This window comes from Denticeps clupeoides, chromosome 13 (genome assembly GCF_900700375.1).
Source record: "Denticeps clupeoides chromosome 13, fDenClu1.1, whole genome shotgun sequence".
Classification (NCBI taxonomy): domain Eukaryota; kingdom Metazoa; phylum Chordata; class Actinopteri; order Clupeiformes; family Denticipitidae; genus Denticeps; species Denticeps clupeoides.
In genome coordinates this window covers 7,723,725-7,740,512 of record NC_041719.1, presented here as the reverse complement: position 1 = coordinate 7,740,512, position 16,788 = coordinate 7,723,725, and the positions used below count along the sequence as shown (strand labels likewise).

The 16,788-nt window shown below is 45.8% G+C and overlaps 1 long non-coding RNA gene across 1 annotated transcript; it reads right to left on the bottom strand.

Moving 5' to 3' along the window:
* Positions 1-6,590: 6,590 nt before the first annotated feature.
* On the bottom strand, positions 6,591-9,504 carry LOC114802571 (uncharacterized). Its single transcript, XR_003751735.1, has 3 exons — positions 9,150-9,504; positions 8,558-8,598; positions 6,591-7,964 (listed from the first exon to the last, which is right to left on the bottom strand). It is a non-coding gene; the product is annotated as an uncharacterized LOC114802571 (long non-coding RNA).
* Positions 9,505-16,788: the final 7,284 nt, after the last annotated feature.

Sequence of the window (16,788 nt, the reverse complement as noted above, 5' to 3'; positions counted from 1 at the left end):
ATTGGCTTAGCATTGAACTGCACTGATAATTTTAAAGGATTTGAACAAGCAGGATTGTTTGGAGAGGGGAATAGGGCCCAGAATAGACCACTGATTGATGCAATCATTAATAGCTGCCATTTGGGAAAATAGCTGTTCCATTTCTGCAGAAAATGTCCCGTACCTAAAATATTAAATTAAACTATGCCACTTGATGATTATGAGGTAGCCAACAGTGTCAAGTGCTGCACAGAAAGGATTAAAATAGCTAAATGATCACAGTCAGTGCAAGTCAACTGGGCAGATTCTATACTATGGAGACTTCCAGATTCAGACATAATTTTTAAAAAGAGGGCTTTCATACTTACAAAAACCAAATCATTAAACCACATAACAACCAGCAGATGTGCACACTTTTTAACATGTGGAAAAAGACAAAAATGATTGGATGAATAAATCAAATTAATTAACTGACCAATGTATTTGAATTGTAGCACATTTACAGTTGATTTGTGTTATTTATCTTAGTGTTATTCTAATGTTTCCACATTATGGAATTTAGGGCACATCTTTGCTTTGGAAGAATTAAGAGCCCTTTTCTTTTATAAAACAAATGTGAAAGCGTTCACACTTATTGCCACTAGGTGTCAGCAAAGGCCAAGGAATATCCACCACCACACCAAGCCTCCCAAACCATTCCACAAATACTACAGATACATACTCACTGCTTCCAGAAAAATCGAGAAAAACAGAAATCAAACATGTCAAACAACTTTCTTAATGCACTTAATAAATATGGAAATATTCTCTGCATTTAAATCAGCAATGGATGTTGATCTTGTCAGTGTAATTATGTACTGTGTTTTGTTATTCTGAAGTTAATTAAACCAATGCATTTAAACTCAATTAACATCAAGCTTCAAGCACTTTTGAAAGGTAATGTGAAATGTATCTCCTCTGAAATATGCTGAGAAAACGTCCCCTCGGCTCCGCAGCTGTTTCAGATTTGGTAAGGCAAGCCATAAAACTGTTACACATGGAGGGGGTGAGCTCTGCATGTTACCCATTATCTGGCCAACACACTCTCCCTCATTCACCCACCAATATGTTATGCTTAACGCGATTTTACTGCATTGCAAAGCCTTGGTGAAAATATTGATACATCTAATTGACTCCAATGCATTATTAAAGTGCATTACCAACGGACTTTCACAGGCCAGCCTCGGCAGAACTATCAGCTGCTTGGGCCCGGGGATATTAAATGACTGTGTGCTCGGGCCATGGTAAGAGCAAAAAATCGCAGGACCTTATTTGATGCAGCGTAGCTCATCTGAGATTTTGCGAGTTGAAAGAGAGGTGCATTCGGGGAGCAGCCTGTATAGTAGTCCATTATGTAACCTGCCACATGAAAAGTGGTGGATAGGCTATTGTGTCTGCTTTGATTTTGCTATTTTACATATACAGTACCATTAAAAAATGTAGGGTCATATATTGATAGGGTCAATTGGTCTATTAGGAAAATCAAACGGGACAAAATTATTGTCCAGACATTGTTAATGTGGTAAATAACTGTTGAGATTAACTTTGTCAGCAACAATTAGTCTTGAGTTCAAATGAAATGCTGTGTTTGTCAGCCCAAGTCTGTCGTTTTAAGCCTTTGTCAGTATTCCATGCAGATGTGGGTTAGACTTCATCATTATTTCAAATGTTGTCACTTACTATTTTTTATTCTTTTTGCAGTTGTTTCTATTCAAACACATTCCAACACCATTTGTAAATGTCCCTAAACGGTCCCTAAAATGTTCCTAAACTGTAGGGTCTAGCAGAGTATACATGCTACTATCATTCCTTAAGTCATGCATGGTGTGTGGAAGGCACGGTTTTGTAAAGAAAGTCTTTTGAAATGAAATGTGACATGTTGTCGATGTTAAAACAGTTACAGTCAAACAAGCATCAGTTCCATTTAGTCATTTAATACATGAAACTGTCCTACAAAACAAAACCATCTGAGGTAAGAGAATTAATGAAATATTGCTAGGGGAAATGTTTATCACACATGACAAAACTGGTGTGTACATTACATATGGGTGCCTACTTGCACTATACTTATTTGATATTTGAAATGTTTTGCCAGAATATCCTATTCTGTAGAAATAAAGTGAGACTCAGCAAGGCAGTCCTAGGCAGTGCTGAAAAAAATCCTAACCTAGAAACCTGACACTTGCATACCATTATGTAATAACACCAATAGTGACACTATCAATCAAGTAATTATAGGAGAAAGGACATGAATTGTGGTGAGGATAAATGCATAACACACAGATAGGAGCAGAATATAGTAACCAACCTGAATGGAAAGCAATTCAAATCCAGTGTGACATTGGGAAAATGACCAGCATTTGTGAATACTCTATAATTATTCTCTTTGAAAAGAGATGGTGTTAACAGCCTATATAAATAATATTTTTACAGTATTTAAAAATAAATAATACATTTTAATAAATAACGCCAATACACATGTACACACACTCAGTTTGTGTATGGTCAGTTTGTGCATGGAAGTGTGCTGAGGGGTAATTAAAACCCAGAAGTGTTTCATGTTTTATTTCTACGCATTTAGGCTCGTTGGTTGGTGAATAATGAACAATGCAATGCGAGGAAATCAATTTTCCAGCTATGGGAGCAGAATAAATAGAGCTAGTGTGTTAAACTAAATTAAACACACTCACACCTGAGACCTGCGGATAATAGGCGCTCCAGCCCATTAGATATGCATTGTGCATACCTGCCACCAAAGGAGCCCCCCACGATACACTGTGTAGCTCTTTCCTGACCCCACTTGAAAAACTTTTGCACATTGTGCTGAAAAGCTCTGTACATTTAGAAACAGAATAGCCCAAAACATGAGCATGAATGATGCTTTCATAAATGGTAAATGTTAGATAAGAGATAAAGCTGACCCATGGGAGAATCAGCACGTATCAAAGTTGCTTTTAATACCATAGGCAGATTAACAAAATGATTTGATAGTGATGAGCTCTCGTACAGTGAGTTCCCTAGCATGGCTGTTTCAAACAGAAAATGTAATGATCCACATCAGCTCTACTGCTGACGAACACATATATCAAAAACCACAAGAGTCTGGCGCCTGTCGGTGCTACAGTCTGAACAACAAGCACACTTTTCTGAATAGCCTAGTGGGTAACACACTCGCCTATGGACCAGAAGACCCAGGTTCAAATCCCACTTACTACCATTGTGTCCTTGAGCAAGACACTTAACCCTAAATTGCTCCAAGGGGGACTGTCCCTGTAACTACTGATTGTAAGTTGCTCTGGATAAGGGCGTCCGATAAATGCTGTAAATGAATAATCACATAACGGTATGCGTTAAAAGGGGTTTAGTTGTGGCACATGAAATGAACGGGGATCGTTTTTACACTTTGCTCAGCGTTTTTTCTCTTTCCTACATTTGCTGAGTCTGAGCCAAACTATTAACACAATATTATCATAGTCTATTATGTGACTGATGATGAATAGAGCAAAGACCATGAGCTCAAATGGTGGAACAGTCCTGATACGGCACAGTTTCAATGACAGCCATTACTCCAATCACGCGACCCTTATTTCGGGCATTTCTCTCAGTCTCTACAAAGTCCCCCTTTCCCCACCCTGACTGCATTATCCTACTAGACTCAGGAAGCCTCTTGCATAATGTAGTTAATTTATTATGAAGGGAAAGGGTGGGGAATAAAAGAAAATCAATTTGGCCATTTAAATTGTTTACAAATCTCCTCGCAACAGGCAGCCTGACTAAAGTCTTCCGCCCCGCTGTTTAGGGAGAGGGGACGGCGAAATAGTCCCAGCGTGGATTTGCATTTATATAGTTTCAGTATAAAAAAAAAATATATCACACAACACATTTTTATCTTCATTAGGACCTAATAAAGACAGGCCATCACCGCTGATGCTGAATATTAATACCGTCCCCATAGTACAAGCGTCTGGGCGGGGCTTCCTAGCACCACATGCAGGGCCTGCTATAGTGCTTCTGCAGGTCAGACCTGCCTAGCAATGAAGACTACTGGCACCATTTCCATACGAAGTGCCTGAGACTGATATATATTTTATACCCTCCTTATCACTAATCTGATTCACCTCCCTCTGATTGTCTTTCTCGCCTAACCTTTCATATCCGTGGGTTAAGCGGCGAGATAATCGTTCATAAAGGGGGCAGGTCACTGGCATTTTTGTTAAAATGAGGAGCTCAGCCTCAGGGCCGCACCGACTGCCCTCTCTCTGGGTGAATTACGCCGGGTGAAACACTCATAGTATTGCTGGGCTGCACTGAACATTTTTTATTGAGTGTCTAGAAGGCTAGTTGCTGTTTGCTCTCATCTGTTTTTGGGAGAGCCCTTGTGGGCTCATGCTCACCAGCGCCAGAGTGGGGCAGAGTGGATCTCTCCTCCCAGGTCATCATGTCTAGCGAGAACGTGGCCGTATTTTCCGTTCTCTTCGCTGATGGTATTTGAGACAACAAACAAAGGATAAAAAATACCAAATTTTACTTGCAAATATGGGGCTCAGAAGACGTCTTTTTTCTGTCTGAAAGATCCACTGCCGCAGACCATGGACCCTCGGAGAGCAGCAAAGGTGAGGGCATCATTAATCGCTTAACAGCACAAAAGACCAGATCATCTCAGTGTCTGTTTTGACTATCGTCGCGGCAGAACAGGCCTCCAGACAAATCATGGCTGATCCAGACCAGCTCTGCGACACCCAGGGGAGGAAGAAACAAAGAGGTCACCACCCCTAACAGATCATCACATAAACAACATTATCATGCTCCAATGCCGGGGTCCTGTCAAGGAGAAGTGGCCATTTTTGTGTAATCCCCCAGTGTTTGAGAGTTTCATTATTCATGAGGGCAATGTTGACGTTTTCTTTCACCATTCCGACGGTATCCATTTCAATCGCATTCAATCAACAGCTTGACCTCTGTCCTTGAATATTTCTCACCACAGTGTTTTCTTAGCCATTCGGGCCATTGTCACGATTGTATGCTTCACATAGCTTTTCTTTTTCCATGCACATGGTGCCAGAAAACCTGACAATGCAGTAGCCAAAGTCCTTCTGCTAATCCAAGAGATCTTGCACCCCACCGCGTAGGCTTCTTGTCTCGTTTATGTTCTTTAATTTAATTCATTCAACACAACATTCACAACCCAAAAACAACATGTTGTGAGGTATCATCATATGAACAGACAGTGTCAAGCAGATCGAATGAAACACAGGGGAGGAGTGTAATGGCATCTGGGCACACGTGTACTGGGCAGACTCCTCAGACAGCAGTCAATTTATTATTTAGATCATGGAAGTGCTGTGTCGTCTGCCACTTTATATGGCAGACAGGCTGTCTGGTTATGAACAAAATACCACAAGTGTCTACACAAACATGCTGTTGTTCACGTCAGGTATCTTTCTGAAGGAGAAAAATAACTAGGAAAATGTGCAAACTGTTAATTCATAAATTCTGTGCCAACGCTGATGCAAAGGCGACATGCCATAAATCTGACATCCCATGAATGTAAAGAGCCATGTTTTATTCCCTTTTCTCCTGAACTGTTCCAAGAGATTATGACACAGTGGAGACTTACCATGTTAAGCGATAATTAGCTTACTGCAAATATACAGAGCATCATTCTATGTGAGTTTAAGGTCATGCCTCCATAAAACACTGAAAAGTACCCTAGTTTAATGCAAAAAAGAGCTGACATTCAGCAAATCTGAATATCAAACATGTGATTTCCATATGACTTTCCAGTTCGTTCATCTGGTGTGCTGGTTCACTTAAACTCGAAGAATAGAGTTTAAGTGAACTCGAAGAATAGAGCTACTTCTTACATTCATGTATTTATCATTGGGAAAACCACATCAGTTCCAAGCCTAGTTGACACCGCATAATTATTTTCAACTTTATTAAGAACACTGAACACTGTGATTTAAAAAATATTTTAAGGATTCTTACAAAAAGCTATACATTTCCAAATTAATTGGGTATAAGTTTAATAAATGCTCATAAGCTTGATTAGTAGGAAAATTAGATAACTATAGAATTAGCTCTTTTTTCTATTTTTAAAATTCATTTTCCTATTCCTTTCATTCTAACAGTCATGTCCTAAATCACCTTCACCTTGATCTAATGCCATTTGCTATTTAATAAATCAGTACAGGGTTTATAATGCTTAACCTTCTACCTAATTACTTGCATACAATAAGTTACATATGTGTATAGATATACAAGAGGAAAAATTTGAGTATTTAGAACAGACCTGTCCAGACAGTGACTATTTTTCTAACTGTCTGCCTTTATTCTCAGCACTGTCACAAACAAAGAATAATACAAATAATATTTAATACATTCTACAAAATTAGGTATTTTTTTTTATTAGATGGCATACAAGAGCTTGCCTCTTGGGCTCCAGACATCACGACAGAACTTCAGAGGCATCTTACCGAAATCTTACATTAACCAAATGTATTTCTTTCTGGGTAAAATTGGTTGCAGAAGCAACCACAAAAATGTTTTTCATCCATATTAAGTAGGTCGGAAACTTTTTTTTCATCTTTGCCTTTGTAATGTAATTGGCAAACATCATATAATCACCTCTACTTTGCATCAGCGCTTGAGGGGAAATGGTGTATCAAATAAACCTCTCCCCTATAAAACAGTTAGGTCACGTCCCAGCTCTCCCCACACTCCTCTGGCTCTTTTTCCCAGTAGGTTTGTATAGCTTTGTATTGATTGGCGTATTTAGCAGAGTTCTGAAGATGCCTTTTAACATTGTTCTATCTCCATGGCCCCCAGGAGACACCATCTCCAGCAGGATACCATTGCCGCATTCATGCCACATCCTAATATATTTACAATGATATTGATTATTCTGCATGCGCACCTAATGGAAACAAGGACTTCAAAGGAAAAACTCATTTCCAATTTGGCTGATTGTGTCTGTGGGGGGACGAAGTGCAGGACTGGCATGTAAGCCAAATTAAAGATGACTATATTTTTACAAGTTCGTGATGTCAAACTGATAAATTCCGGTTTTGAATTCAGATGTCTTGGTGCATAATAAATTGTGTTCTCAGTGTAAAGAGGAAAGAAACTAGCTTTCTGAATATTTTAATCTTTCTGAAGATGACATTGTTTTGTTTGACATATTCCAAAATGGTGTTTTACTTTTTCAAAGTTACAAACCAGATCTGTTAGGTCAACTGCTAAAGTACTAAAAAAAAAAACAATATTCAATCACTCCTCGGGACACTGTTTTGTTTCACACCCTGTCAATCACACCAGTTTGGTCACTGTCTCATTTTTTTTCCAGCCCTGCTGAATGTGCAGTAATTACTTTCACCGTGATCCAAAGATTCTCATCAACCTCACACTGGAAACACAAAAAAAAGGGGAAAATTAGCCCTGGCTTCTCTCATTGTGGGAAACCGACTCCTGGAAAGTTTCCAAATGTGATGGCTTGGCAGTAGACTTCACGTTGGAGACATGTTTCCTTCTGATGTCTTTGAAGAAGACTTGTTCATTCATTACAGCGTTTGCCATCCCAGGGCGCTCCAAACTGAGCAAATAAAAGGGCTTGGGGAGACAAAAAGCATCTAGGGTGGGCATGAGGAGCCAGAAATACAAAGGCCCATGTTGACGTCCGGGCCTGATTTCAGGAGCTGGGAGGATTTGGCTCCAGGTATTTGTCGGGCACTTCATAACTTCACAGCCCTCACATCTGGTGTGAAATCTGCTGCTGCAACGCATGCATGGTGTACAGTTCAGCGAAAAGAACAATGTGGCACAGGAACAAAGACTTGTCACGTACGTTACACAGCCCAAATCAAACCCAGACTCGAAGGGGGCGTCACACCTAGACTAGAGGTGTAAATCTGTGGTTTCACCATCATCCAGTCCGTGCATCAGTAAACCTTCAGAGATTTTGATCAGAACAGAAAAGGTCAGATTTTCACAGTCCATCAAGCATTTACTCAACGTGCAAACCCTTTTAGAACTGATTACACACGTCTGAAAATATGCTTAGAAAGGGTTGTCAAAATGACGTTACATGTTAATCACAGTGAATATCTGATAGACTTTTAACGTGTTTAAATCAATTAAAAAATTGAATGCAGTTGTGTGGGTCCGGCCTATGACACAGAATGCGAAATGCATCCTGGCCAGAAACAAATCATTCGTAAAGACAGAGATGACGGTGAAGGGCTGAGTTTTGGAGCCAATTCAGATGAGGAATCTTCTGTCTGCGATCGGCCCTTTATTCCGAATAAAAAGTTGCCCGACAGAACTGCTGAGAAATCAAAGCAATTTGGACTAAATCAAATTGAATTTACTCTCAGAGTCTGCAGGGTGTTAAATTTTTTAAAATCCCTGTTTTACCCTCTTTTCCGCACTTGCAAAACTTTAGTGGCAAACTTTAGTCTCCTGTATTAATGCGCAATTAATTAGTTAATGTGTTTAAATCAATGAACAGCTCAAGTTGAACAGTATTCCAAACTGCACTAACCTGGACAGTTCTTTTTGCTTCAGCAGAAGATTCTATCGGTTCTGTAGGAAAAGAAAAGGGAAGAAGCTGAGCAGAACAGAACAGAAAACCCCTGAAGCCGCCAAAGGGCACAGTGGCAAGATGGTGGTGAGAGGGACGTCCACAGCGCAGCTTTTCCCACCTCATGCCAGCTGCTTGGGCTAAACTGGAGTGACCCGAAGCAAGTGCTTTCTGTGCGTGCGGAATAATTCATCTTGCTCCCTACTGCCGCGCTACTCCAGGCTCCCCTCTCAGTGTTTGTGCCTGGTACGCAAACAGCAATTCTCTCGCAAGGTCGTTCTCACAGTGTGATCGCTGACCTCATTCAACGCACACACTTCCAGGGAAATATTTGGCAAGAAAGATCGCTGGGCTTTCTTGTTTTTGTAACTTTCTCAACCCCCTGTCGGCTAATAAAGTCCATGTGATAGCCTTGAGATAACAGCACACGCTAGATTAAACGGAGCACATAAACGGGGAGGAAACCGCATACTTCCCTCCAAGGATCTCTTATTTTCATGTCTGCCACTAGTCAATTTCTCAGCGAAATATTCAATTTGGGAGGAGGCCTCACTGTCAGCAGCGGTGCATATCTCTTCCATCTGTTCCTCCGTCCGCACGTGAGAGCATGACGGGCCGAGATGCCGGGCGTTTCCCGACAAGCCTGTTCCTCAGAACTTTCTCCATCCACCACGGACCCAGCAGTCGCAGCAGGCCCACGGCGGACCCTCTCCACTCCTCAATGAAATGTCTCGGGGCCCTGCGCCCCGTGACTCCAGAATCTCAAATTGTATTCCACTGAAATGCATTCTGTCAACCGAAACGGGACGCTCCCTGAAATCGCATCGACCAGGAGGGCTTGTTTTCCCCTGCAGACATCATCTTTTTTATTACATTTCGTCCCAAATGGGACTGTGGCGCAAAGCTGTTGTGTACGGCCCCGTCTCACAATCCAATATGGACGCAAGGTTGTAGGGAATAATTGCTGTGCTGGCCGCTGGGACGCTGTGAACAGACAGGACTGGTGAATTGAAATCATTTTTCTTCATTTTTTTCCCCACTCTGTCCCCTGTCATCGGGACACGTTCCGTGCTTCTCTTTTTTCATGTCGGGAGTTTAAAGCGTTTGCAGCCTCAAATCTTTAATAAAGAAATACTGAAATATTCTCTTCATATAACATCAGGGTGGTAGCCTAGTGGGTAACACACTCGCCTATGAACCAGAAGACCCAGGTTCAAATCCCACTTACTACCATTGTGTCCCTGAGCAAGACACTTAACCCTAAGTGTCTCAAGGGGGGGACTGTCCCTGTAACTACTGATTGTAAGTCGCTCTGGATAAGGGCATCTGGTAAATGCTGTAAATGTAAATGTATCACATGTTATAAATGAGTTATACTTTTTGACATCAGAAGCAGTGTTGCCCAAAGTCACAAGTTAAGGTCTCTGGTGACCTTTGGCTTGGCAGGGCCAGAGTGGGAGGCGGCTCGGCGCTGCTGGAGAGAGCGTCCACGTTGGCGTCGCGGGGGAGGTGGGGAAGCGGGCCGTGTCATCCTCGTCAGCCCGGATCTGTGTCTGTGGAACCCGCGAGGGGTCAGACAGAGTTCAGGGACGGTTCCCAAGTGGAAATAATACCGTCTGTGCGTGCACGAGGAGCTGTCTGCCCCCCCGCCGCCAGTTCTGCCCGTTTTCCACGCCGACATGGGTAAGATTCTTTGGACACTCGTAATCCTGAGACATTAGGAAGAATAACACTGACCTCAAAATACTCTTGAGTCATGAAAAATGGAGGAGCAAGAGGTAACCAAAATAGAGATGCTCTTACAAACCAAACACTGTGTTTTTCAAGTTTAAAACGTACGTGTGCAGAGACACTGTGTTCCATTGCACACTTTTTGTCCCTTTTCACTTGGGCAGATTATGTTTTTGTGTGTTTTTATCAGCACGTTAGTGGCAGAGCATGAAAACGCTTTTACTGACTTGACAGTGCAGAAAGCAAGCAAAAAGATGGCAGGGTTAATGGGTGTGGCAAACGTGAGTCAAAGCCAACACTGCCTGCTCTCTGGCGCCTGAGAGCGTATCAGGCAGAACGTCACCCCAATCAACTTCAGTGCGGATCCCTTAACCAGGAGATGGGGCGCACCGAGCCCCGATGATGCAAAAGAACGTTCACCCTAACCATCCGTCCATCTCTCCATCCAACCATCTGCTTCCAAAGCATTGCCCCAGGTCTTCCCAGACCATGTATTTTGCATTATGCATAGGCTACACGGCATCAATAATTCACAAAGTACATCTCGATTTGCTCCGGCCTGCGGGACCAGCAAGCCTGCTCCTTTAGTTGACTGAACATCCAGGGCAGAGCCTTGATCACACCTTTAGGGACCGAGTGTGTGTGTGTGTGTGTGTGTGTGTTATATGTATTGATTTTGTGAAGATTCCATTTTTGTTGAAGAATTCCAGGCCTGTGAGCAGGGAATGCTGAACTATTCTCAATAATCTCCTACCGGTGCAGTAGTTCACCTTCAGCACCTATGCAAATTATTCATATGTGCCACACGTTCAATCAGCAAGACTGTTTTGGCAGATATTCCAACCAGCTAAGAAAAAAAAAACACTAAAATAACCAGAAAAATAGTTGGAAAAATAAGCATTAATACATAAATAAATAAAAAAAGTCCATTAATATGGCGAAGTGATGAGTATCCGCCCTGTCCGCAGCACTCACTCATCAGCATGAGCAGCTTTGCAAAACAGATAAACCAATTAAATACGGCGGAGAGAGCCCAGACAGAGGAGAAAACAAGTGTGTGTGTGTGTGTGTGTGTGTGTGTGTGTGTGTGTGTGTGAGAGAGATCGTGTATGGCACAGGAGCTTTCTGACACGTATTACTGGAGAAGGTGTAGGAGCCTGACACCTGCAGCGAGCCATGTAGAAAGGATTAGTGATTCACGGAGAGCTGCGCGATGTACTGTTTGACCGCTGGTCTGCGCGCGAGACCTGATTACCGATGAGCGGCATGGACACTCCGACCCCCCCCCCTTCCCACGCCTGCACCCACCTGCTCTCCAACTCCTGCAGGGCTCCCTCCAGAAACGGAGCGTTGGGTGTCAAGGCTTGTTAGAGCAGCGCGACCGGAGGGAGGAGGGAAGGACAGGTCTGGAGAGCGAGGGATGGGGGGTGGGGGAGAGGGAGGCCGCCGGAGTCTCAATCACAGAGGAAGCTCCCCGGAGTGGAGAGCCCCGACAAGCAACAGTCACTACAGATGAGAGTCACGCTGCCGCAGCCTCGGAGCTGGGCTTTAATTGACAGGTTAATGGGGAGGAAGGGCTCTGGCGGGTCAAATGCATCATTAGGAAGCGCTGTCTCGTAATTGTGCACTGCGGCGACGCTTGGCAGTTGACACCCAGGTGAAGGTGTAGTTATTCTTAAAAAGGCAGCGCCGAGGGCACTCTGCTGACAGGGTTTATAGATTATCAGAGCCTGTGTACTGGAGGAGAGTGCACTTGGCCTCCCTCTCGCTCTCTCTCTCTCTCTCTCTCTCTCTGGCTTACACACACTCACACTCACACACACACATACACAAACACACATGCGCCCAAATACAAATATACACTGGCAGAGAGAGTGGGAAACTATTCCTTAACTTACTTCTTGCATGCAGTGGGGTCCTGGTAGTGTTGGTGGTCCTGTCTATTTAAGGCACCGATAAATCCTTCATCTCACCACAGATTTTACACTTTACACTTTTGCACAAATTTGGCATGGAAGGAAATGTTAGCTTGCGAAGCCTTTTTTTTTTTTTGTCTGACACATTCTCAACTGTGCGCAGAACTAGAATGAATGATGGGCTCCCAGGACATCTTCTACGGAACCAAGAAGCAAAGAAGAAGCAAAGAAACAAGCGAGCAGATCTTGGAAAGTAAACCCCTCCACCCCTCCTGTTTCTCCACCGGCTCCCTCCATTGCAGCCCACCCCATTCCTTCAGAAAGGGTAATGCAGCAGAAAAAGATAGTCGATTGAACGCTCAACGGGTGCAGAGGCATGAAAAAAGGAAAAGGGCGAGGCACAATGCATTCCGATAATGACACGGGCGGCCGCTTCCTCGCCACAGGATCAATGGTTGCCCAGGGACCCGTCATCTCCCTGTCCGCTCCAAAGACAGCCCCGCTTCCCGGCCGAACGCCAACAGAGCTGCTGCACAGGCCAGGGCGGCCCACCCACCCCCCACCCACTCACCAGTGGACGTACCTGTCTGAGGGTCACTGGACAGTGAGGTACCCTCTACCGATTCAGCAGCAGATCAATTTATCTACCAATTAGCCCAGGGTCGATGGATTTTAACTCAGGGACCTTGGTAATAGGGTCTAATGAGTGAAGAAAGTTAATTGGATTGTTTTGGTGCAAATGTGGAATCCCCTGTAGGCTTGATGGTCTGCGTGCAGTTACTATAGTGTAAAGATGGCAAACAATTCCAAGCACCATGTTTTCATTTTGTTGGTATAAAATGCATAAAAATTCAATTTACTTAACAAATGAATTTATAATTTGTGCATTTTCCGATTTAGGCAGATGCCATCTAGTGGTGCTTCCTTACCAATCACTGAACACTCACTAGTCTTTGCAATGCAGAGTTTGGGTTTATGTATTTATTCATATCTGAACAATTATGAAGATATACATTACTCTACAGTGTAGAACAAAGCCAAGGAGGCAACACTACGAAATAACTGGGAGATTATGTAGTAAACAAAAAATCCTATTTTTCACAATTTATGCTTTTGATTCTCCTTCTTTCATGATGCTGACCACATCTTGAAGCTGGTTATGATGGTGACAATATTGTACAAAGTTTCATTTTGTTCTTCTTCATAGCCTCCACCGAGTAGGAGTGTAAAAACCTTTGGCCGGTACTGTACATAATGTATAATTTAAAACTGTGACTTTGAGATCACAGCACCTTCTTACAGCTTGTAGCACTAGTTCACCATTATGGCTCAGCTCTCCCCAAATCCACCCCAGTCTCTAAGCATCCTCTCTTCGGCCTTGCTGATCAAAGCCCAAATTGAAGCAAAAAGCCCCCTTACAGGCAAAGGGAGCTTTTCCCTGTCTTCATAATAAAAAGGGAGAAATGTGGCCCCAGCGTCGGTAGATGTTTTGTCCCCCTCTGATCACAGGTCCTCTAAAATGAATGTAGTTTTGTACGTCCTCCAAACCAAGAACAATGAAGGTGACACGCGAACCGGGACCAGAACGAGAGAGACGTGTAGGAGGAAACGAGAGACCTCAGTGCGGCGGGACGCAGGGAGGCAGGTAAGTTCCTCCGCGTTAATCTGCGAACGGGGACGGCGCGAGCCGCAACACCACACTGATGTTGTCGTTCGCGTATTAAGACACAAGACAGGGCAGGACAGGTTGACAGGAAGGAGTTCAGGTATCGGGAGAACAGAGAGGACAGGTACGGTCTTACTGGGAGCGGGTTTTCGGAGCCGAGTCGAATGGCGTGCGTCATTCAATGACTGAGCAATTGGCAGCTGCTCTCCAGCCTAATATATAGGAGTCACGTTACCTCGTTTCCGTGTTACTCCCGGTCACATGATGGAATCATGTGACAGTACCCCCCCCCTCCAGGGCCGACCCCCGACGGCCCCGGAGTGGCGGCGGTACGCTGCCGGTACTCAGCCACCAGAGACGGGTCCAGGATGAAACGACTCGGGATCCAAGACCGTTCTTCTGGTCCATAGCCGGTCCAATGCACCAGGTACTGGACCCCCCGACCTCTGCGGCGAGAGGCAATGATGCGCTCCACAGTGTAGGCGGGTCCCCCGTCGACGATGCGTGGCGGTGGCGGATCCGGAGCAGGAGGATGAAGCGAGGATCGGACAAAGGGTTTGAGTTTGCTGACATGGAAGACTGGATGGACACGGATGGCAGGAGGGAGTTGGAGACGGTATGTGAGGGGGTTGATCCGACTGAGGATCCGGAATGGTCCGATGTATCGAGGGGACAGTTTGTGTGACTCAGTCCTGAGACGTAGGTCTTTGGTGGACAGCCACACCCTCTGTCCCACTCGGAAGTGCAGTCGACGAGGGTGCCGACGATCGTGCTGGGTGGACATCCTTCGGGAGGCGATGAGGAGGGCCGACCGCGCCGATTTCCAGGCCTTTCGACAACCGCGGATCATCTGACGGGCCGAGGGGACCCCACCTGCAGGCACCTGGTGCGTGAAGATGGTGGGCTGATATCCATGGCAGATCTCAAAGGGACTATGGCCGGTGGCGGAGGAGATTTGCAGGTTGTGGGCCAGCTCCGCCCACAGGAGAAACCCGGGCCAAGTGCGTTGGTGTTCGGACGCGAAGCATCGCAGGTATCGTCCCAGCTGTTGGTTGGCCCTCTCCACCTGACCGTTGGTCTGGGGATGGTAGCCAGAGGAGAGGCTGCAGGTGGATCCGATAAGGCGACAAAACGCCTTCCACACAGCTGAGACGAATTGGGGTCCCCGATCAGAGACGATGTCTTGGGGGAACCCATGGAGGCGGACCACGTGTTGAAGCACGAGGTCAGCGGTTGTGGCAGAGGACGGTAGGCCGGGCAGGGCGACCAAGTGGACCGCTTTGGAGAAACGATCCACTATGGTCAGGATGGTGGTCATACCACTAGCTTCAGGGAGGCCGGTGATGAAGTCCAAGGCGAGGTGGGTCCAGGGGCGATGAGGAATGGGAAGGGGACGCAGGGGCCCAGCAGTCGGAGTGTTGGGAGTCTTGGCCCGGGCACAGACATCACATGCATCCACGTAGGCCTGTACGTCCCGTCGTACTGAAGGCCACCAGAATGCTCGGCGAATGAAGGAGAGGGTCCGTTGGCGTCCTGGGTGGCCTGAGAGGACGGAGGAATGGCCCCAATGCAGTACATCGGGCCGGCAGGTATTTGGGACGTACATGCACTCGGGTGGGGTGTTGTCTGGGCCAGGGTCGGATGCCTGGGCTGCCCGGACCTTCGTCTCGAGGGACCACCGGAGAGGGCCTAGGATGCGATGAGGAGGAAGAACGGGTTCGGGGTCAGAGGATGGTGAGTCTGGGGCGTGTTGACGAGACAGGGCATCGGCTTTCTGGTTTTTGGAGCCGGGACGGTAGGAGAGTTGGAAGTCGAATTGTTCAAAGAATAGTGCCCACCTCGCCTGGCGGGGATTGAGCTGTTTGGTGGTTTTGATAGAGATTAGGTTTTGGTGATCGGTCCAGACCAGAAAGGGGGTGTCACTGCCTTGCAGCCAGTGCCGCCACTCCTCGAGGGCCCACCTGACCGCCAGCAGCTCACGGTCCCCCACCCCGTATCGCCGCTGTGCAGGCGTGAACTTCCGCGAGAAGAAGCAACACGGGTGCAATTTCCGGTCCGGACCGCGTTGAGAGAGGACGGCGCCAGCACCCACCTCTGACGCGTCCACTTCTACAACAAACGGAAGGGTAGGGTCTGGGTGTTGAAGAATGGGGGCGGTGGTGAAATGATGACACAAAGATTTAAACGCTTGAATGGCCTCCGGGGTTAGGCGAAACGGACCTGGTGAAGGTTTGGTGAGAGCAGTGAGGGGTGCTGCGACCGTACTGTAGCCACGGATGAAGCGACGATAGAAATTTGCAAACCCAAGAAACCGTTGCAGTTGCTTCAGCGTTGTGGGTAGGGGCCACGACGCCACTGCTTCTAGCTTCTTGGGCTCCATGGCCACACCCTGGGACGAGATGGTAAAACCCAGGAACGTGGTGGAGCGCTGGTGGAAGGCGCATTTTTCCAGCTTACAGTACAGTCGGTGGGCGAGCAATCTCTTTAGTACTGCCCTCACGTGTTGAATATGGGATTCTAGAGTGGGTGAATAAATGAGGACGTCGTCCAGGTAGGCATACACCCACCGTCCCAGCATGTCCTGGAGAGTATCATTTATGAACTGCTGGAAGACGGCGGGTGCGTTGCAGAGACCGAATGGAATTACTAGGGATTCAAAATGACCGGTGGGGGTGATGAAGGCGGTTTTCCACTCGTCGCCCTCCCGGATACGAATCAGGTTGTAGGCAGACCGGAGATCCAGCTTCGTGAAATATTTGGCTCCCGAGAGGGCGTCCAGGGCGGTGTTGGTGAGGGGTAACGGTGTTCGATTTTTGATGGTGATTTTATTGAGTCCCCGATAGTCCACGCATGGTCGCAGGCCACCATCCTTCTTGGTC